At 36.2% G+C, this 24,257-nt stretch overlaps 1 long non-coding RNA gene across 1 annotated transcript; it reads right to left on the bottom strand.

Annotated features, from left to right (window-relative positions):
• Window positions 1-21,755: 21,755 nt before the first annotated feature.
• Window positions 21,756-22,965, bottom strand: LOC125480759. Its single transcript, XR_007261028.1, has 2 exons — window positions 22,374-22,965; window positions 21,756-22,145 (listed from the first exon to the last, which is right to left on the bottom strand). It is a non-coding gene; the product is annotated as an uncharacterized LOC125480759 (long non-coding RNA).
• Window positions 22,966-24,257: the final 1,292 nt, after the last annotated feature.

Below are 24,257 nucleotides of genomic sequence, written 5' to 3'. Positions count from 1 at the left end.
GTTGAATGGAGAAATTATAAAATTATGATGTTCTAGAGGATACAAGCTGGATGTACTCGTGAACAAAACTTATCTATTTCAATCCTCCTTAAAATGGTAGGAAACTTATCTATTTCAATCCTCCTTAAAATGGTAGGATTAGAAGGGATGAATTTCGTTATTAGACAACCCTCTTTAAATCCCCTTCCAAATAAAAAATCAGTCACTTGCACCTTCACTATACCTTTGAATTTAAGGAGTGCTCCATTATAATCTAATCTTGTGTACCAAACGAGCTCTAGTGCTAAAAGTATATTATACCAATGCAGGTTTAGAGTTTAGGGTTCATGGAAGGAGAAAAACTTTGTTTCCTACCCAGAGCATGTTTACTTCTTCAGGTGTGAAAATGATAGGGTGTTGTTCACACATACATTTTTACCTCTCACACACTTGCCTCAATTTTCGATCGTCGGATTGAATTACTAAAATAAGATCGATGGATAAATATTATCAAGGTTGTTGAGAAGTAAAAATGGGTGCGTGAATAACACTGCCCAAATGATATGGTAATGATACAATGTAGTTGTTCAAGTATGAGATAACAATTTCCTTTAGTACTGATACGTAGTTGAAATTGGGTACAACATACCTTATTTCAATTTTGGATCCATTTATTTTTTTCGTCCATTGTGTCTTAGTAAATGAAGGATATGTCAAGATTGAGAAAGATAAATGCTTTGCTACTCATTCTTAGTAAGTAAGCATGTCAATCTTTCCTCTCGCTCTCTATCTTTCTCCTCACTCAATAAGTCACATTGGTGTTCGGTTTTTGAAGGTTGGATCATTCATATTTTATGCTCGCACACTTGGGAGTATGTTACAGTTATTCTCTAGACATGTTTTATAAAACGATCAGATTAAGAACCTCGTTTCGACTTAATTTCTTCTGCTTGGTTTTATTTATTAACATGAATATTTCTTTTGGGATGTAGAATCATCATATAGAGCTTAAACTTTAAGATTCCAGTCCTCAAGGGCCCATTTGGTACGTAAGGTTGGATCGGTACCAAAAACTCCCTAATTTCAAAGTATATTAAAGGTAAAAATGAATGAATTTTTATTTCGAGGAGATTTATTTATTTATTTATTTTTTTGGGATGAGATCATAAGAGGATTAGGCGCGAAATTTAAAACTCCCTCATTGTTATCTCCCTAATTTCAAAGTTTATTATTTGAATAATTCGTCTTGTACCTCATAGTTAGACATAATGTTTTTCATTTCTCCCTTCTTCATACTTGAAATTAACTTGTTATATATATTTCAAACCAACTACGTACCAAAGGAGCTGTAATTCCCCATATTCATTTAAGTTTTGTCTTTGTAAAATACTATAATAATTTTTATACACCCTTCATTTTGCGTCATTGAAATAAACAAAACAAAAAATAATTAAATATCAAAATTAAAAGAGCACAAGCAGAAAATGCGAAAAAGAACGCAAAAATCACTACTACATCTAGGCCTGGCAATTTCTGACACGACCCGATTACCCGACACGACACGACACGAAATTAACAGGTGTTTGGGTCGACACGATAACGAATCGGGTCGTTATCAGGTAACCTGATAAGCACCTGTTAAGATAACGGGTTGGTTCGGGTATACACGTGGGTAACACAATACACGATAAGCAGAATATTATTTTTATAATTTTATAACCCTAAAAAAATACTATAATAATTATATACATTAATTTTACAATTTTATACCCCTAAAAATTATAATAAATAAATATATATATATATATATATATTAAATTAACTATAAAATTTATAATAATTATAATAATTATAATAATTATATATACTATAATAATTATACCCCCAAAATATTAAGTCTATCTATAATAATTATATATATATATATATATATTAAATTTTATAAAAACTATAATAATTATTAATTAATAATTTAATATGCATGATGCATTGCATGATTTTGCATCCATTGAAATTTGATGTGATTTCTTTCCATTCAAATTTCAATAGTCAATTTCTTGTCGTTGCCAACTTGCCGCCCTTTTTGAAAAAAAAAAAATTGAGGGAAAATGAAAATGTTAAGAAAAGTTGAAAATGAAACAAAAAAGTGAGGGAATTAGGGAAAGATGTTGGAGGGAAAAGTGAAAATGATAAGAAAAAGTTGAAAAGGAAACAAAAAAGAGAGGGAAAAATGAAAATTAATAGAAGTGGTGAGAAATTTTTTTTTTTTTTTTTTAAGTTATTAACTTTTTATCACACACATGACTGTCATGACATATCTCACTATTTTTATAATGACACACGTGACACGTGATGTATGTACTATTCCGTGTACCAGTCAATTATAATTTATACATATAAAATAAATAGATTTAAATCTACTTAATAAATATATATATATACACACACACACGGAACTTGATTGATGGCATACGAATTCTCCAAAACTAATTTCAACGATCCAAACCGTCAAAATTGTTTGTATATGCTTGGAGATCACATCAGCAAAAAATCACAAAAAAAAAAAACATTCAGAGATCAAGTAACGGGACAAAGCTTTTCAACGGTTATAAACGAAAAATCACGATTTAACGGTTATTTTAACTCCGATTTTGATGATTTTTTATAACTACACTCCTTGACCCTATATGAATACAATGAATGAATTCGATCTTCAATTTAAAATATTTACACAAGTGGATACCACAAAATCTTATGTTATACTTAATGAAAGTATAAATAAACTCTAAGTGTTAGTCAATCTATCGTTTTACGAATTCTCCAAAACTAATTTCAACGATCCAAACCGTCAAAATTGTTTGTATATGCTTGGAGATCACATCAACAAAAAATCACAAAAAAAAAACATTCAGAGATCAAGTAACGGGACAAAGCTTTTCGACGGTTATAAACGAAAAATCAAGATTTAACGGTTATTTTAACTCTGATTTTGATGAATTTTTACAGCTACACTCCTTAACCCTATATGAATACAAAGAATGAATTTGATCTTCAATTTAAAATATTTACACTAGTGGATGTGGATATCACAAAATCTTATGTTATAATTTATATACTTAATAAAAGTATGAATCAACTATAATATTAATAATTATATACATTAATTTAATAATTTTATATCCCTAAAAAGTAAAAACTATAATAATTATATAGATGTAGGTGTAAATTGAATACAATTTCATTATGATCGATGTAAATTGAAGATTTTGTAAATGGAGGTGTAAACTTTTGAGAAAGACTTACAATCTTAAAAACAAAAACTCTTTATCCTTGCACATTTAATATTTGTAATATATTAGTAGTGTATATATTATTTTTTTTATTAGGCTTTTATTTTCAAGTGTAGATATAGTACTTGAACGAGAAATGTTTTAATGTTTTGAAGTAATATTTATGTGGCAATGTGTGGTATGTGCAAATTTAAAAAAAAAATATTTTTTTCTTAACAGGTCATAATGGGTCATAACGGGTTGGGTCACTTTACCCGTTGGGTAAAGTGACACGACCTGTTAAGGACCCGTTAAGATAACGGGTGTGACACGACACGACCCGTTAAGATAACAGGTGTTACACGAAAACGACACGAACACGATAGACACGTCCCGTTTGCCAGGCCTAACTACACCCTAGATAACTGTTTTTGAATTATAAATTTGTACTTTATGGAGCAAAGCAGACACCATTTTTCTTGGTCGATTGTCATTTTGGTCCCACCGCCTTGAAAAGTTGGAAACAAAAATCGAAATGCTTTCGATAATCCAAATCCAGTGCAATGTGGAAATGTCATGGGACTCCAGGGAGGATCCCACTTTCTTCATCAACACTTCCTATTTTCCTTTCAACTTTTTAGTCCCAATGTTAGAGAAATTGTCGCGCCCAAATTTAGGGAAAAATCCTTTTTATGTCTTTTTTTACCTAATAAAGCGATCAATTGCCTCCATCAGCAAGTGAGATGTTTTATATTTGATTTTCGTCAAAAACTAATTTGAATCATATTATTGCTAACTCATTGTGAGACTAAGCTCACTCTTTCTTCCCTCAGTATGGATAATATCGTTTATTCAAAAAATAAAAAACACGATGTATAACCTTCATTACAATATTCTTATCCTACTCGTAATGACTTAGGCACTTCTCTTTGTTAGCGTAGGATAAGTAGTAGGATTGGATTAGTTGAATCTAACCCTATATTGGTACTAAATATTGACCGCGGATTGGATAAGAATCTCACTATAATCCCAGCATATGTATTTTTCTGGATAACTAATCTTAGGGTAATCAAAACCTTGTGGCCAAGACTCCCGCTTGAGAACCTTGGAGCCAGGGGCTTTTGGGGGACTTTGGTGAGTAGGATAGACTCCAATTGCGAGTCTCGATACCTAGGAATTGTGGGTCGTGCTGGTTTGTACAACCCGATCCAAATTCTAAGCGAACATGACACGACCCATGAATGTGGACTATTGGGATACTTGTAGTCAAGACAAGAAACTTGATGTTTGAGACGACCAAAGTATTTCATTCCTCAATGCCCCTAAAGCTCGCCAATTGAGACCCATTCTGGGTGATAGGGCTCACAATCTAGTTCGAGAATACTATGCCTACCTTAGGACTGTAATTTAATTAGTGATTACTGGATGTAAAATATGATATATCAATTAGTCCAATCCCTTAACCATGTGTTTAACGTCAATTTCTATGTAACTTTATAAAACATTGTGCAAAAAATGAGGTGGCAGAAAATCCACTTTTGAGAAAGTCCCTTAGCATTTCTCGTTGCGCAAAACATGCCCTTAATATTTTGATTGTAATGGGACAACATTATACATAATAATTATTACTCACAATTTCTTTTAACCTAAAAAAAAATACACAAGACCGACTAGTATTACAACAGTCTATAGATATTCTTCTTCATTTGTAACTTGTAAATGAGAATCATATGAATGATAACGACGTATTATATTTGTGTTGAGTCCGATACCTAATTAGTGGTTGGCTCATCGTGTGACATTACCCAATTCTCCATTCTCTTTAATATCTCTATTAGAAAAGATGTATGAGAAAAGGAGAGAGGAAAGATCACCTCCCTTATTTGAACGAAATTTGAACTTGGGGAAATATGCTTTTTCAAACAAATTATTTGACCAATTAATTTAGCCTACAACATATAACTCTTGTTTTTTCATTTTTTTTCTTCCTGAAAATTTAGTGTCAGACCAATATAATTTGGACTGTTTTAGATTAATATATATATATATATATATATATATATGTATATATATGAAGCATTTAAGAGAAGAAATTTTTGTTTTTTATAAAAAAAGAATTAGTTGTTGGGCCCACATTACATCAAACTTTAATGATCTGAACCGTTTATTCTTTAAGTTGCATCTCATAGATTATCTTTGCAAAATATTAGTCAAATCGGAAATATTTGAGGACATCTAATTGAGTTCAAAAAAATTGACGAACATTTTATTATCTAAGAAACATTGAAATTTCATCGTGATAATAAGCAAGACTTACAAAATAAATGATTCGGATTATTAAAGTTCGATATGGAGTGGGTCCCAAAACTATTTTTTCATTATTTTTTTTAAATGGGGATTCCTTCCCCTGATTGTCTCACTGCATAATGTTAGATTACCTTTTCTTCTTTCGTCTTCTGTTTTTCCATTATTTTTCTTCTTATTTATAATTTATAATAATTGTTATTTGTTTAATACAAATAATAATTGGTATCAACCCGTTTCACAATGTGGGGCAGAAATACCCAAGAAAAAATGAAAACCTTTCACACCTTTAAGTTGAAAACTTACCAGCTAAGTTCCAAAACCAAATACACTTTTCTCACCAAAATTTGTTCTCAAAGAAAAAAAGGCATATGTGCATGCAATTGCATGTGGTGTGGATGGATGGTTGGGTCCAGTGAGTGCGACCATGAGATATACGGTGTAAAATTTTCTGCACGAATCTTGTGTATGATCTTTTTGTGATATTTACCATTAATTGACATGTATTAATATACTTAATTTTTCTTAATTTTTTTTGTCATGAAGTTAACACGTATCAATAAAATCGTTTTTTTTAAAAAAAAAAAAAAAAAAAAACATGTGTCGATCAATACTAGATGCTACACATACAAAATAAAAGCAGAAGATTTAATCTCGAGATATACAAAGTTAGGCAAGGAATACTCTTTCACCAATCTCAATCTCTCTCTCTCTCTCTCTTTCTCACACATACACATACACAGTCAAGTCTGCTTCTAATCTTTACCCTTCACTTTTGTGTAAAAGGTTCCACTTATTGGGGGAATATTATGTATTTTTCCCTGCCATTTGACGCTTTTGCAATTTGCAATATTTGCTAAAGATTATGAGGCAATTGAGTGTGTGACCACCATGGTGAACCCACACCCACAAAAGAAAAGAGTGAGTGTAAAAACCCAATATTTGAAAATGATCACGATGGAATGAATGAACCAATGACCAAATAGAGACAAAGAACATGAGATGATGATTGTGTGGTTGATTTGTGTACATGTTTCCAAGTGCACCTACCAATTAATTGGTGAAAGCTTCTCCCCTTCTATGTTAATAATAATAGATTTGGTTCCCATCCGGATCTAAATTATAAGGTTCTTAGAAATTCTCATATCTTAGCTATTTATTATGCATCGTGCAGTTAGAAATCATTTTACTTTTTTTTTTATTTAAAATTAAACACAAGTAGTACCTGACAAAAACTGGCTGCATAATGTACGATGAACATCTAGGATGTGGGAATCCTTAAAATCCCCACAAAATAGATCCGGAGAGGATCCTCTTCCAATAATAATATGAATAAATTACACAAAACTACCTCAAATATAAATGAAACCACAATGTCATACCGCATATTTTAAAGATTACAATGTCATACATCATATTACGAATTCATTATAATATCAAACTTCTATTAAATTTCTATTACGTTTGACAGTTAAATGACTAGCAGGCGCGGAGCCCACATCCCGACCCACAAAATTTAAAAAAATTAATTAAATAATAATAAATATAGGATAAAATCATTTCAAAATTAATTTTTTATAAAAAAAATAGTGGGACCCACCTCCACCACCCATCATGCTCATCTTTCCCATTCTCCATTTGTCTCTTCCCCTCGCCTCCTCCTTCCTTCGTAACTAAAACCACAAATGACAACCCCCGCCCCCGCATCGCCACCCTCACCCGCCAATCACCCACATCCAAGGCTGGGCTCAGCACCGCCACTTCTACCTGACAATCACCTCAGATCTATTGCGATCCCTGACGAGGTTTATTTTCCAACGAGGCCTATTTACCCAGTTAATGGCATCGTTTGCAGACAAGCCTCGAAGAAGACATCATCAGTTTTGCGAACCGGATCAAGTCTACCTTGAAATCTTGGATCCGCTTGAAATCGATCCCCTGGCGATGAAGCAACTCAACCGAGTTGTGCGTGCAGGCTTCATCCCTGCCTACCAATGTTTCCATCCCCGAGGACCAGGAGTCATTGTCTCTATCGTCGACGTTAGCAAGCATAATTTCAGCCAAATGGGCCGGTGCCTACCACGATTTCGCTTCCTCTACGATGATGCCACTGAGGATGCCGTTGTAGAAGGTCTCTATGGGACGGAGGTGGAGATAGAGGAGGAGAAGGAAGGAGGTTTAAATTGTTTACATATGGTTGGTGCCTTTGGCGATGGTTTAGTGGTTGGGCTACAGGGGAGAATTGCAGAGGGAGTTGCGTGGTGGAGGAGAAAGAGGAGAGATTTTTTTTATTAACTTTAATTTTGTTTAGAACTAAAAAAATCTTTAATAATCAATAATTAACTAATTTTCAAACCCAGTTAGTTAAAGAAGTAGGTCTTGTGTCAGCCACGTCAACATTTAATATAAAAGTTAAAGAGCTTTACTGAAAATGGTTTGACTTAAGTTCATTTTAATGAAATGAAAAACCATCTACTAACTTTATTTGATATAAAAGGCCTAAAATTTAATAAAAAGGACACAATATTGTTGTGGTCTATTTTATTTGACAATGAGAGATAGGGCCGGTGGCAAGGAGAAAAGAGAGAGATGCGTTTGTAGAATTGTAGGGGAATGTGTGTGTTGTTATCCCTCCTACATTGTGCCTTTATTTATAGTAGTAAAGGGAGAGAAGATATTCCTTCATCCTCAAGGAATACAAGATACAATAGGAAAAGATAACTAGAATCAAATCTAATCTAGGATTTACACAGTCATACTTAAATTAGGAGTGTTTACAACACTCCCCATTGAGTGTGTAAATACTCAAGGTAGATTTAACATCATGCAGAAGTTGAGGAAGTCGACTTATCGGCAATGATTCCAAGGAACAACGCTTATTCTCAATAAGGTAGGAACTTGCATAAGTAGTAAGTCTTACTAAAAAACCCTAAGGCTATGACAAAAAGCCGAGGAGGGACAAAATCCATAGTCTAAGGAAAAATGTATGAGAAATGCAAAGTCAAAGAAACGTTTACAAGATGTCATCAAAGGATATGACTAGCCCAAGGTGGGTACCACGTTAAAACCTAGTTAGGTAGCAAAAACCCAGTGGGAAAAATGCTCATAATCGTAGGGAAAAATAGTACATTAAGATCAAGCAAGTATTTACAGGATACTCACCCTGAGTTTGACACAGTTCCAAAAGAGAAATAACAGAGTTACAACTCAGAAAGTTTACGCATACTAGTCCCATGAACAAGCTTCTGAAACGTTGTCTTTAACAGTGATTTGGTGAAGAGGTCGGCCAGATTGTCTTGTGAACGGATTTACGTGACTTTAATCTTCGGATGCTTTTGTTGTTGATTTGTAAAGAAAAACTTTGGCACAATGTGCTTGGTGTTGTCTCCTTTGATGTAAACCTTATTGAGCTGTTCGATGCAAGCTGCGTTGTCTTCAAAAATCGTTGTCGGGGCATTAACGGCAGGATAAAGATTGCATGAGCTTTGAATATGGCCCACTACTACTCTCAACCAAAAGTATTCCCGAGTTGCTTCATGTAAGGCGAGAATTTCAGCATGGTTAGACGAAGTGGCAACTAAGGTCTATTTAGTTGACCTCCAAGAGATTGCGATGCCTCCAACGGTAAAGACATAACTTGTTTAAGAGCACGCCTTGTGTGGATCAGATAAGTATTCTGCGTTAGCATAACCAGCAAGGCAAGAATTGACTCGAGAATCAAAGGGTGCATCATCATTCAAGGGTTCGTAGGAATAAAACAAGCCTAAATTTGTAGTACCTTTAAGGTAACGAAAGATGTCTTTCACGCCAGTCCAATCTCTGCGTGTAGGTGCATTACTGTATCTTGCCAAAAGATTAGAGCGAATGAGATGCCAGGTCTAGTGCATTGAGCTAAGTACAATAAAGCACCTATCACACTTAGGTAAGGAACTCCAGGCTCCAAAATTTCTTCATCATCCTCCTTCGGACGGAAGGGATCTCGTTTTGCATCTAGTGATCGAACGACCATAGGAGCACTCGAAGACTTCGCTTTATCCTCATTAAAGCGGCGCAACACTTTCTGGGTGTAGTTCTATTGATGTACTAGGATTCCATCTGAACAATACTCTATCTCAAGACTGAGATAGTATTGAGTCTTACCTAGATCTTTCATCTCAAATTCTGACTTCAGGTGTGCGGCAGTTCTTGCGAGCTCTTCAGGAATTTCGATGAGATTCATGTTATCGACATATACTGCAATAATCGCAAATCCGGAATGTGACTTCTTAATGAACATGCAAGGGCATAGTTCGTTGTTCACATATCCCTGACTAGTCAAATACTCACTCAAACGGTTATACCACATTCTTCTGAATTGTTTCAAATCGTAGAGTGAACGCCTTAGTTGAATTGAGAGCGTGTTCCGGGGTTTGGAAATATTTGAACCAGTCAATGTAAGTCCTTCGGGAACTTTCATATAAATTTTCATATCAAGATCGCCATAAAGATATGCGGTTACTACGTCTATCAGCTGTATATCCAGTTTTTCAAAAACTTCCAAATTGATAAGGTAGCGAAAAGTAATCACATCCATATCGGGTGAATAAGTTTTGTCATAGCCAATCCCGAGGCATTATGAGAAGTCTTATGCAACAAGACGAGCTTTGTAACACACAATTTCGTTCTTCTCATTCCGCTTCCGAATGAAAACCTACTTGTAGCTAACTGGCTTCACATGTAGAGGAGTATAAGCTACAGGTCCAAACACTTTACGTGTCATATGCGAATCAAGTTCGACTTGGATTGCTTGTTTCCAGTTTGACCAATCGGTTCTACGTCGACATTCATCAACGGAACGCGATTCAATGTCATCGCCCAACATGATCTTAGTAGCTAATGCCAATGCTAATGCATCATCGACAATCATCTCATTTCTACGCCACACTTCATCTAAGCTAGCATAATAGACCGAAATCTCACGATTATCGGGAAGAGGATTCGTCTTTTCAAGGATGCTTCCGTAATTTAGAATTTCCTCATGAGTTGGATAGAATTAGTAAGTGATAATCGAATTCACGATAGGCTCTTCGGGACCTTGTGCCATGGTTTTCCTCTTTCGGGGGTGTGAATCCTTTGAGCCAAGGGGTTTGCCATGCTTTTTTGTAGGGGCAGATGATTGGCTAGCCACTAATGTGCATGGATCACCAAGATTGGCATCCTGGGCTTCCAGGAGGGTAGTCCGTCGTACATTTGGTACATCCATCTTTGCAAAGGTATTCGCAGCTGGAATATGTGATCTTGTCATGCGTGCTAGATCGGTGAAAGCATCTGCCATGCTCTGAGCTATGTTCTGGAGATCTAATATGTGCCGCATTTCAGTTTCAGACTGAGCAGTGCGGGGATCTAAATGAAACAAAATGGGAGTCATCCACGATAATTTGCTTCGTTCTTCAGAAACGTTGACGTTCTTATCTCTTTCTAACGACGGGAAGACTGTCTCATAGAAGTGATAATCTGCGAAACGAGCGGTAAACAGATTGCCTGTCAAAGGTTCTAAGTAACGAATAATCGAAGGAGAATCATATCCGACATAGATTCTCATCCTTCGCTAATGCCCCATTTTTTGCACGTAAGGGCAGCGAGATAAGCACATATACCACACAATAAAAAACGCACAGATGTGATATGTCAGGTTTGTATTCGGTAACCAACTTAAGGGCACTAAATGGTTGCGTCGCAACAGGCCTCAGGTGGACCAAATTTGCTGCATGCAATATTGCATGGCCCCAAGCAACGATCGGGAGCTTGGTACGTATGACTAATGATCAAGTAATCATTTGTAAGCGCTTAATGAAAGCCTCTGCGAGGCCGTTCTGGGTGTGAACATGGGGTACAAGATGTTCAAATTCAACCCTAACCGACATGCAATAGTCATCAAAAGTTTTAGAAGTGAATTCTCCAGCATTATCCAATCGAATATATTTGATCGGATAATCAGGGTGGTGAGCCCTGAGCTTGATAACCTGAGCCAACATTTTGGAGAATGTAGCGTTCCTTGTGGACAACAAGCACATGTGTGACCAACGTGTGGAAGCATCCACCAAAACCATAAAGTATCAAAATGGTCTGCAGGTAAGGTGAATCGGTCCACAAATGTCCCCTTGAATCCATTGTAGAAAAATGGGAGGATTCGAACAAATCTTGTCATAAGAAGGCTTAATAATAAGCTTTCCCATTGAACATGTTTGACATGCAATTCCTTGGATTGAACCTAAACTTCGGGTTAGTGGATGTCCGTGTGAAGATTTGAGGATACGACACATCGCTATTCGTCCAGGATGTTCTAAACGATCACGCCAAAGTGTAATTTGGTGCGTGGTCCCAATAGTAGGGCCGGCCACATAGTGGCATTCAATGGGGCGTATGGTTGTAGTATACAGACCACTCGGGTTACGCTCCATCTTCTCTAGAATACGCTTCTGGCCATATTCGTAGGAAGTTATGCACAGAAATTTAACTCCATTTTCTACGTGGATTTCAGTGTGGTAATTGTTATCTCTAATGTCTTTAAAACTTAACAACGTTCTTTTGGAATGTGGAGAATAGAGTGCCTCATCAATGGTCAAGATTGTACCATTGGACAACATTATACGTGCCTTACCATATCCTTCTATCAGGTTGGATGGGCCTGAGAGGGTTGTCAGAGGTGCATTCTTAGGTATGAAGTTAGTAAAATAGATGCGTTCACTCAAAACAGTGTGCGTGGTTGCACTATCTGCCAGACAATTAATTTTCCCACTAGTTCTACCTAGAATGAAAAATTAATTTGAATCAGTCACTTGCATAAAAGTTTGTAAAAACAAATATCAATTCAAAGTAATTTCATTGTATTCAAGGATGGTAGTTAATTAAAAATTAATATCCAAAAAACAAGTCACCAACTAATAATCCAAACATAAAGGAAAATTGTTCAAAAATCAACCATAAAACAAGGGGGGGGGGGGGGTTCGGCCACTTAGTGGAATTCGGCCCCAATTGTCTTATTTCAACTAAAAGATAAATCTATGTCTAAGATTCTAATCTTACATAGGGGTGGTATCCTCCTGAAAGTTAGAAACCTCCATCTTTGTAGTCTTTGATTCATCCACTTGCATGAAGTCTGATTCAAATTTCTTACGATGAGAATGATATTCGTCCACAACCTTCTTGGGAGCTTAGCAAACACGAGACTGATAGTCCTTTGAACCACAACAATATCACATGTCCACATCCATGGTTTTAGGTTCTTTGCCCTTATTCTTGAAGTTCGGGGCCTTGGGAGCGAGGTTTGGGCCCTTTTAGGCTTTGTTTACTCCCTTAGATGGGCCTTGGATCTATTGACCTTGGTGGGATGGCTTCTGGTCGCCCCTACCACGCCTCTTTCGGCGTTTTGGGTGTTGGTTTGTGTTATAATGTGCTTCAGGCACAACAGTCGCCCCAGTAGGTCCAGCTTGATGATTCTTCATCAACAGCTGGTTCTGTTTTTCAACGAGAAGTAAAATAAAGATCAAATCTGAGAACTTAGTGAACTTTTGAGCTCTATACTATTGCTGTAGGACAATATTAGAAGCAGAGAAGATGGAATAAGTCTTCTCTAGGAGATCCTCTTCAGTCAAAGTTTCATTGCAAAACTTAGAAGTGATTGGATTCGACAAACTTTAAAATTATATTCATTCACAGACTTAAGGTCTTGGAAGCTTAAGTGCTACCAATCGTGTCTTGCTTCAGGCAAGAATATGTCATTTTGGTGACCCATAATGCACGTAGATCCTCCTCAGCAAGATATTCAGTTTGCAGAGCGTCATGAATATGTCTTCGGATGAAGTTCATAGCAGTGGCTTTTTCAGCTTCACCAGTAGGCTCATCTGTTGCTTCTTCAATAGCAGGACGAAAGTTCTTTGCAGTGAGGTGCAGCTTCACTTCTTGAACCCAATTAAGGTAGTTCTTTCCAGAGACCTCTAAAGCGGTGAAGTCGAGTTTGTTCAAATTTGACATATTCCTATCACAAAAGAGATGGACAAGATGTGGTTAGTGTAATGGAGAAAAATCAATCCATTCACGCATGAGTAGAACATACAGGTTCTAATATTGGTTTAATTTTGCATGAAAAACTTCAGGTTTTCATGGGTGATGTTTTTAAATGAAAAACCTCAGGTTTTCAAACAAGGCATGTATGTAAGAAACTTCAGGTTTCAAAATAATTATGAATTTAGGTTCATATATTCCTACAGGCAAACACAAATATATATGCAAACAAATATGCAACAAGAATATGCAAAAATATAATATTTGGTTTATAATTATAATTGAATTTTAATTATTTGGACTTCGTGACAAATTAAAGTGTGGGTGAAAAAAATATAAAACTCATTGGGCCTAAAAATAATTAGGCGAATATAGCTTGGGGCCTAAAGGAAAAGCTATGCCATGGGTGGCTTAAAAAAAAATTTGACCATGTGACCTAGGCTCGAAATTGGGCTAGGGTGTCTTGGGTGGGGTTGCAGGCCCACGGGGAAAGGACTGAGTTGTTGTAGGCAGACCCAAAAAGAAATTTCTTTTTTTTTCCTTCAGTCGGCCCAAGACAGTGGGCGAGGGAATGGGTTCAAGTAGCAGGCCCCAGATTATCGGCTGGATCTAAATTCGCTCGTGCAGGGGCAGTGATCCGGTGCGGTGCAAGCATATGGGAAACCATAACCCTTGGGTTGGTGTATGCTTGGGCCGGGTTTCAACGTATGGGCCGCAATATGGAAACCCAAATTGCAATTGCTTTCCAGTAGGTTTCGAACAGAACACCAAAGCCCAAAAGGCTGGTGTTGGGATCATATGCAGCCAAGTCCTAATGGGCTCGGGTCAGAACCAAAAAAAAAAAAAAAACACCCCAACGTTTGCTGGGAAGGGTCGCTGGAGTGCCGCCACTGCTGATGGCCGTGTTTTGACCTGGGACGACTTCTGGTCATCGGCAACATGAACCAAAGGTTCAACGTAATAGTTACAGGCCATGCTGTGGTTGGGGACACCATGAAAGGTGCCGGGTTTAGTTAGTTTTGGGACTTGGAGCTTGTAGCTCCGTGGGTTTTCCGTGAGGAGGAGAGCTACATGAAGGAAAATTTGTGAAAAACATGTTCATTTAAGCAACATCAATAGCATGCAATTAACAATTAAAGGCGGAATCATGCTTGTATGCACTTAAAAACAAAACATTTACCCATGAAATTCAAAGCCTAGTAGATAGGTGAACCAAGACTCAACTCAAAACAAAGTGAGTTGAGAAATCAATACCTTTGTAGATTCCTCTTTGCATAAGCAAAGGCTAATCACCCAAAGAGAGGGCCTTCATTCCTTGCATCTTAGATCCATGGATTTGGATGGATGAAAAGGTTTCTCCAAGTTCCCAAAATTGAGAACCTCTAATTATTCATCACCAAGGCATAATGAAGAAGAAATGAGTGACCTTGGAGGAGTTTGATTGCTAGATGATCCCTCCAAGGTTGGCCGAAATTTTTAGAGAGAAAGGAGAGCTTGTGTTCTCATCCTTTCCCCCAAAAATAACCCTTAGTAAATTTTAGGCTATAAAGTCCTTTATATAGTCCCTTCAAATAAGTGACCTAATGGACCAAAAGCCCTATTCTTTTACACATGGCCGGCCTATAGGTTTATTGGGCTTTCAAGCCCTTTGTTTTATTCAAGTTGTCATACAACTTGAGTTAATGGGTTTGACATTCAAATCCCATTGGGCCTTGCGGCCCAAAACTAACCTGAGGTCTTTAACGAACTTATTCGTTTGATTAATTAACATATTAATTAATCCTAGCCTTAGATAAATAATTAAACCATTTAATTATTCTTACTCATCTCCGTTGTTTCTTCAAACTCTACCTTACTCGGTGAACGATCCATTAGGTTCCTTTTAGCGAGGCAGTGGGCGATTAAAACTCTTTCTAATCGATTGTGAATTGAAACTTACTTTCAATTCTCCCGTTAGTGATAATACACTTTTAGGGCTTCCACAAACCATGGTTGACGTCTAGCAGCATGTCATGGTTACCCAAGCTAATCAGAAGAGGTGGAGAACCTATTCAGTTTAGGATTACAAATGCAATACGGTCTTTCTCTAATACAATACTCTTGACCACATTGTTTGGTTTGATAGTTTATTCATGTCTACTATCCAATATGAATCTTGTACTTATATGATTACCTTGAATGTGATCTGGAACGCATTCCAACATCTCATTCATACTCTGGCCAAAGATTCTAAATCATATCATAGAGTATTCTCCCTCAAACAGTTTGAAGGTTAGAGATCCCTTGTTGCGCATTCACTTGCCTCCATGGCTAAGTGGCTTAACCCCAACGATGCCATGGACACCCTCATGATGGAGTGACTTTGACATAATCAAAGATTAAGGACCTAACCACAAGACAACTGTGATGCCTTAGGTCAAAAGACTAATTTGCATTATCCCAACCATGAGTTCTCATGTAACATGAATATGAAAACTCTTTGTTGATCGTGTTCAGTGAACTCATTCTCTATTGAGCACCTACGTACTTGTCTTGATGTCACACACACCAATGACTTGAGACTAGTCACTCTCCCTGAGAGAAGACATAGCACGTACTGATCTCGGACTGTTAATGCCCAATTGACAATCCTATGATCAGGAACGTTTAGGATGTGTCAACGAAAGAATGGTCTCATGAATCTAACTTCTTTAGATCGCATTCTTCCAATCACATATTCCTTGGACTTATCGTTTAAGCATATAACATTTATATGAGACGGCTCAAACAATAATGTTTGCCCTTAATATTAAACTAGATTAGTTTAACATGTGAAATGTCCATAAAGTATCATCATATGATTGGTTTTAGGGCACATTTCCAACACTACAGGCTCTCGGCTTAGCGTGGGGAAACCCATCTACAGGATAGTGGTCACGGGTTTGAAAGAACTCTAGGTTCCCAAATTCGAATTTTTTTTTCAATTTAATTCAATTATATGCATATTCAAAACAATAATATGTCAATGGAATTCATTTCAACGTAAATTCAATTCAATTTAATAATATGCATATGCAAATACATTTGATGCAGTTCATAACCAATATCAAATTCACATAATTCAACAATTATGATTATGAGGCATACACAATTTATGTAGAATCTAAAATATGTAAAACGTAAAGTTGGGTCATGCAACATGGTGAATGTTCTTGCTACCAGGTTGCAAAAATATTGAGTTAAAAACCGTTGTTTTGAAATGACCTGATTGTGTGATGATATGGATGAATTGGTTTGATGCAGAAAAATCTCTAACGTCAGATTCCTAAACGCAACGGTAGAAGCGTGCTGATAACGTGTTGTGGTCTATTTTATCTGACAAGGAGAGAGAGGGCCGGCGACAAGGAGAAGAGAGAGAGAGATGTGTTTGTAGAATTGTAGGGGAATGTGTGTGTTGTTATCCCTCCTATATTATGCCTTTATTTATAGTAGTAAAGGGAGAGAAGATATTCCTTCATCCCCAAAGAATATAAGATACAATAGGAAAGGATAACTAAAATCAAATCTAATTTAGAATTTACATAATCATACTTAGACTAGGAATGTTTACACCAAATACAAAATAATAAGAACAAAAACTAAAACTCATAATTAGAAAACAAGCTCATGTGCAAAACAATGTTTTTTTTTTCTTTCCTGCCTATACCCCCGACAGAAGCTCAATTCCGTCCATCAGTCCAATTCCTCTTGATTTGTCTGTCAACTAGCAAAAAGTTTTCTCAATTCATGATATTTTGAGAGCTACAAAGGTCGATGAAGAGAGAGAAAATATTATTTTATATTAAAATTTATATTTTTAATTATTTTAATGGTGAAATCTAATGGGAATTGATGGAGGAAGTAGAATACACGTGGCTCGTCGAGGCAGTAGAAAGTTTGCAATTTTTTGGTTCAAATGCGTGTGATGTGACATGTGAGAACTCCTTCTTTCTTTCCCATCTTATATGATACTAGCCTTCATGCATGTGCTCACGCGCGTGCATGAGGCATTTTTTGAATTACGGCAAGCTACTCGCAATTTACACGTTTTAAATATGCGTGAATTGACAAAAGGAAAAAATATTTGAAGTAAATAAATAATCTTAGATCATGCTAGAAAAAACCCCTCACAAACCAATTAAAGCAGCTGAATTCACATAATAAAATCGGTCTTTCAGTTTTTATCTACATTATATTGAATTTACATTAAGAATAGAGAAATGATATTTAATAAACAACTGATTGAATCACATTATTGCTAGCTTATTGTGAGGCTAAGCCCACCCCGCCCCCTTAGTGTAGATAATATCATTTGTTCAAAAAAAAAATCATTTGACAGCTAATTTAATTACATTATTATGTGCGTGCGAAAGACTTTTTTATTTTTTAATTTTTTTTATTTTTATAACCGGCATTAGACGTCTCTTAAGATGTTTTGAACATATTTAAAATAGAGAAAATAATATTTAATGAACAATTGATTGAATCACATCATTACTAGTCCATTGTGATGTACTAATTAAAAAAAAAAACTGTACAAAAAGAATTAATTATTAAAAAGCACTATTAAAATGACAAAATTACCCCTGCATTATTTGGTGCATTATTTTGGGTTGCTTTTGAATATTTTTGTTTTGGGGCGTTTTTGGCTAAAACTTTTTGGTGAAGCTTATGACCTCAAAAGGGGTTGTTGGCTTTATATATAAAGATACTATACTAATTAAATTGGACTGATGGAGCCAGTCAAGCTCAATTACATATTCCTCCTTTGTCTCCATAGCCATATACTCTTTTACTTGCTGAACATTAATCATATATACTTAAAATTAAATTGATTATGTTTTTTTAGTACATCGATATTTTTACACTATGGGGAGGGGGAGTTTGGCAAAGCTACACAATGGGTAGCCTAATTTAGTATCGAATTCACCATCCACAAGATTCAAACCTAATTAGATAAATACCACCAGACCGTCGTACTGAGTGACAATTGATTATATCTTTCAATTGGCCCATGTTATGTCTTGTGGGGCTTGTGAGTAGCTTCAACTACATTTATGGTGTGCATAAAAATTTACAAATGAAATTAGAGGAACTAAAATGAGAATTGGGATGGCAATTTGACCCGTCAAACCTGTGATATCCCACATCGCCCAGGGGAGTGATCCTTATATGTATATTCTCATCCCTACCTAACACGAGGCCTTTTGAAACCTCACTGGCTTCGGGTTCCATGGGAACTCTGAAGTTAAGCAAAAAGGGGGTTAGAGCAATCTCATGATGGGTGACCCACTGGGACGTTGCTCGTGAGTTCCCAAAAAACAAAACCGTGAGGGAATGGTAAGCCCAAAGTAGACAATATCGTGCTATAGTGGAGTTGGGCCCAGGAAGTGGTCCCGCCCGGGTCGGGATGTGACAATTTGGTATTAGAGCCTAACCCTGGCCGTGGTGTGCCAACGAGAAAGTCGGGCCCCTAAGACCATCTCCAATGGTTGGGCTAAAAGTCAAAATTTTTAGCCCGAAAAATTTAGCTTTTAGCCCAAAAATAGCTTTTCTACTCCAACCATTCTACCTTAAAATTTTAGCCCGAGATTATTAAAGAATACATTTAGGCTATTTTTTTTGTTAAATTAAATTTTAAAATAAATAAATATGTAGACTATCGTAAATTAATTTTATGAACATTTTAATCTAAAAAAATTTAAATTCCGATAAATATTGGGTAGAGTTCACCCTGATTTCTGGGCTAAATTTCGGGGGGAATTTGACATTGGTTTAGCATTTAGCATTTAGCTCAAAATTTCCCCTTGGGTTGGAGTGCGTTTGGGGGGAAATTTTGGGGGGTAATTTAGCTTTTAGCCCACCATTGGAGTTGGTCTAAGGGGTGTGGATTGTGATATCCCACATCGCCCAGGGGAGTGATCCTTATATGTATATTCCTATCCCTACCTAGCACGAAGCCTTTTGAGAGCTCACTGGCTTCGGGTTCCATGGGAACTCAGAAGTTAAGCGAGAAGGGGGCTAGAGCAATCCCATGATGGGTGACCCACTGGGAAGTTGCTCGTGAGTTCCCAAAAAACAAAACCGTGAGGGAATGGTAAGCCTAAAGCGGACAATATTGTGCTATGGTGGAGTTGGGCCCGGGAAGTGACAAAACCCGTTCCCCGTAGGTAACCGATCCGAATGGTTCGGTTTTGGGGATTAAATTTTGGGTATTTTACGGTTATGGGTAACCGTTGGGTAAATTTTTCGGTATCGGATTTGGTTATGCTTATTAGGGTATCCGCCCCAAACCCATGCCCGAAACCGAATTGTTTTGAATTAATAAAAAAAATATCAATATTTATTATATAGAGAAGAAAGTTATCAATAATCATTAATAATATAAATTATATTCTTATCAATTATTAATAGTATTAATCTCGTTTTTAACAATATTTATCACATGCATTGTTTGTATCAATTGTATTAATAACACTATTTAGTATTTAATATTTAATCTTATTTAACATATGCTGTATATGCATTGTATCTGTAACATCCCACATCGCCTAAGGGAGTGATCCTTAAATGTATATTCCCATCCCTACCTAGCACGAGGCCTTTTGGGAGCTCACTGGCTTCGGGTTCCGTAGGAACTCCGAAGTTAAGCGAGAAAGGGGCTAGAGCAATCCCATGATGGGTGACCCACTGGGAAGTTGCTCGTGAGTTCCCAAAAATAAAACTGTGAGGGAATGGTAAGCCCAAAGCGGACAATATCGTGCTACGGTGGTGGAGCAGGCCCGGGAAGTGGTCCACCCCGAGCCGGGATGTAACAATTTGGTATCAGAGCCTAACCCTGGTCGCGTGTGTGCCAACGAGGACGTCGGGCCCCTAAGGGGGGTGGATTGTAACATCCCACATCGCCCAAGGGAGTGATCCTTAAATGTATATTCTTATCCCTACCTAGCACGAGGCCTTTTGGGAGCTCATTGGCTTCGGGTTCCGTAGGAACTCCGAAGTTAAGCGAGAAAGGGGCTAGAGCAATCCCATGATGGGTGACCCACTGGGAAGTTGCTCGTGAGTTCCCAAAAACAAAACCGTGAGGGAATGGTAAGCCCAAAGCGGACAATATCGTGCTACGGTGGTGAAGCGGGCTCGGGAAGTGATCCGCCCCGGGCGGGGATGTGACAGTATCAGTAATTTATTTAATTTTTATTTAAAATTTACTATTTAATTAATAATATAAAAATATTATAATGGGAAAAACTGTTGCCTAATAGAAAATCCGTTATCCAATGGGTTCGGTTATGGGGAAAACCCATTCGGGGATTCTACGGTTTCGGGTTCGGGGACAATAAGAGGGTTCGGGTATGGGGATGACACATCCAAACCCGATCCACCCCATTATCATCCCTAAATGAGATGTAAGAATTGCTCATTTACTAATTTATAAACTAGTGATCAAAATGAGAGAATTAAATTTAGAAAGGTCTCCTGGCCAGTGGCTAGTTGTTTGATTTAGGAAGAAATTATATTACTAGACCAAGAATATGTGCAATTTTGGGTGAACAAATATTTTTTAGTTCGATTGGTGCACTCAATATATGAAAAAATATATATGCAAAGCTTATGTGGGGGCCTTATTATACAAAATATTCAATTAGAGTGAATGTGACAATCAAATGAAAACACTAGCAAACATTCACTACTTCTAGAACTGAAACGGTACTATCATTATTTCTTAAACTGAACACAAACTATTTCTGAAACTAAATACATATACTACACTATTTATGAAACAGATTATTTCTGAAACTAAACACTGATACTATACTATTTATGAAACTAAACACGGTACTACACTATTTATGGAACAAACTATTTTTGAAACTAAACATAGATACTATACTATTTCTGAAACTAAACATGGATACTACACTATTTTTGAAACTAAACACGAGTACTACACTATTTTTGAAATTAAACACAGTTAATGTACTATTTCTGAAACTAAACACGAGTAGTGCACTATTTTTGAAACTGACTTTCTGAAACTAAACAAGGGTAGTGCACTATTTCTAAAAATAAACATGGCTACTGCACTATTTCTAAAACTGAACATTGATATTCACAATTTCTTAAAGAGGACATTGATGCAAATTTCCCTTAATAATATGATTCTTTTGAATTATAATTAACTGTTTTTTTTAATTACAAATGCAACGCGCTCATATGCTAGATAAATAAGTAAATAACTTTTACTCTAATGTTAAAGTATAGGATTTGCATCTTTTACTAATTTGTTTGAATGCTCTATTAATTTAGGGTTTTTATGCAGGGGCTTTCAATTTTACAAATTGCAAAGACATATAATTTGCATAGCTAGGGACATATTTGATTGTAAGTATGACAATTTGTAAAGCAATTCTTATAGGATGAGTCGGTCCAAGTCACACTGCAGTGAGGGGCATGCAATCTCCTTCAGGTTGCCTGCCAATTTGCTAAACTGAGATCGCTTACAACAAATGAGGACAATTTAATACCTTCAAACTGATCAAGTTGCAATGAGCATATCTATTGAGATTCAGAAGTCAAATCACAGAGAAATTGCAAAGAAAATAATATAAAATAAATTGATGGTGGATTGTACAAATTTCAAGACAAATGGTTTTAGAACTTTAAAAAAATAGAAAAGAAAAAAAAAACCCTTCAAATTGATGAGCTTGATTCTCTGCGTGCCATAAACAAATAAAGGGTTTTGTGGGGAAATTTACACACCTCTGGCTCTTCTACTTTGCACAAATCGAGCTCGGCGATGACAAGCCATGGCTCAATCTCACATACTCGCTCATCGGTTTCTTCTCCATGACGCCGGGGCAAGCTCTCATTTCCCATGTCTTGTTTTTCTCTCCTCCTTCTTCTATGAAATCTGTTAATTCCACACAAAATTTATAATTTGATTACACCTATTACTTGGTATTGGCCATCAATTACATTTTTAGTAATTGGAATGGCATTTGGTGCAGATGAAGGATGATGGCGATGTTGCCGATTGATTTCAAGCAATTTGGAAAAGTTTGTGATGTTGAGGAGTTTTATGAAGCTTTAGAGGACAAACCCAAGATAACCTTATCGAGCCACCCTGCATTCAACATCTCCATCAAACATAAGATCAAGCAAAAAAAAAAAAAAGAATTTGAGATATAAAAAAAAACCATGGACTTGAAAAGCAAGGTTTTCGTGGTGGTTTTCTTGCTGTGAGTTGAAAAAAGCCATGGAGTTGAAAACCACAGAGCTGAAGCAAGCACCAGCGAGGTCTGAGGAGAGGTAGAACCAACAGTGAGGTTTGTCGTTAGGGGCAAAAACTGACGTTAAGGGTAAAATCAGAAATTTGATAAATTACTTTGTTTGGGCAGTTTTATTGGGCTGATTTGATATTGGATTTTGTCCTAATCATTAAATAAAGTTAGTATATGGTTTTTTTTTGTTAAAATTCAAAGTATTAAAGCATTTTTCATTAGTTTTCTTAAAAAATTAACAGAAACATTGACGGAGATATGTCATCGCAACAAACTTGTAAATTGATGTATAATATTGTAATGTTTAAAAAATAAGGTATGAGATTGTTATGAGACCCAAAGTTGAAGTGTTAAAATGTAATTTCCCTAATAATATTCATATGCTTTAAGCTCTGTTGCAATTAGGTCGTCTAATGATTAGGGCATTCATCTAATTTTTTTTTTTTTTTTTAATCTTATTAACTGACTTCAATCAGTTTATAAGATTTAATCAGACTTAGGGGGGTGTGTTCAATTAGAATTTTGAGAAAGTTTCAGAGAATCTAATTCCATGAAATTTGAAAGAATTTGAGAAGAAAAAAAAATCACTTTCCAGAGATTCTGAGTTAAGTTTCATAGAATTCACATGAATTGTGAGAGAAATCTTTGCATGGACTTAGAGAACTTCAGAGAGTTTATTCATGAATTTCAAGAGATTTGTTTGAATTTCCATGAAGTCATGGTGATTATTTTATTTCAAGAAAAGCCAAATTAATTGGTATAATCGGGTTGTCCCAGAAGGCAAAAGGAAGAAGCAAAATAACAATCCAATCACAGCACATGAATACGCATTAAAATATATTTTAATTGGGGTTGTCACTAGTCACAAAAATGCTTCTGCCATTGCTGGCCTTGAATGTGAGCGCATTATAAACAAACTAACTGCTGCAGCCATTGCTTACGGGCTTGACAAAAATGTAACAAATTGACTTACATGTAAGAAACAGAGACCAACCTGCAAATTTTGCTCACCTCGATCAATAAAATCACTAATGAAATTTACCAACAGTTATTTTGCGCAAGAAAAAGAAACATTTTTCATACTCAATAAATGCCAATGGTCCTCAAGCCTTTTATTCTACCACCATCCTAAAATCCGAGAGATAAGAATAGAAATTCAAAAAAAACCCCGTAAAGTCAAATAATCCTTTATATTTCTCATCTTTGAATCCTATCATTCACATCATCTGTCCACATACTTGTAGCTATGCCAACTCTCCATGCATTAGCAATCTGTCGTTGTTGCTTTTGGGTTTGATTACCTGGTTCATCATGATTTTCTTCATCTTTAGATTCATCATCTTCTGATTCAATTGGAAATTCA

Source organism: the organism of the source record quoted next, unplaced genomic scaffold (genome assembly GCF_019419815.1).
Source record: "Pyrus x bretschneideri cultivar Hongxiangsu unplaced genomic scaffold, Pyrus_bretschneideri_v1 Contig35, whole genome shotgun sequence".
Lineage (NCBI taxonomy): Eukaryota > Viridiplantae > Streptophyta > Magnoliopsida > Rosales > Rosaceae > Pyrus > Pyrus x bretschneideri.
This window is presented reverse-complemented; position numbering and strand designations above follow the sequence as displayed.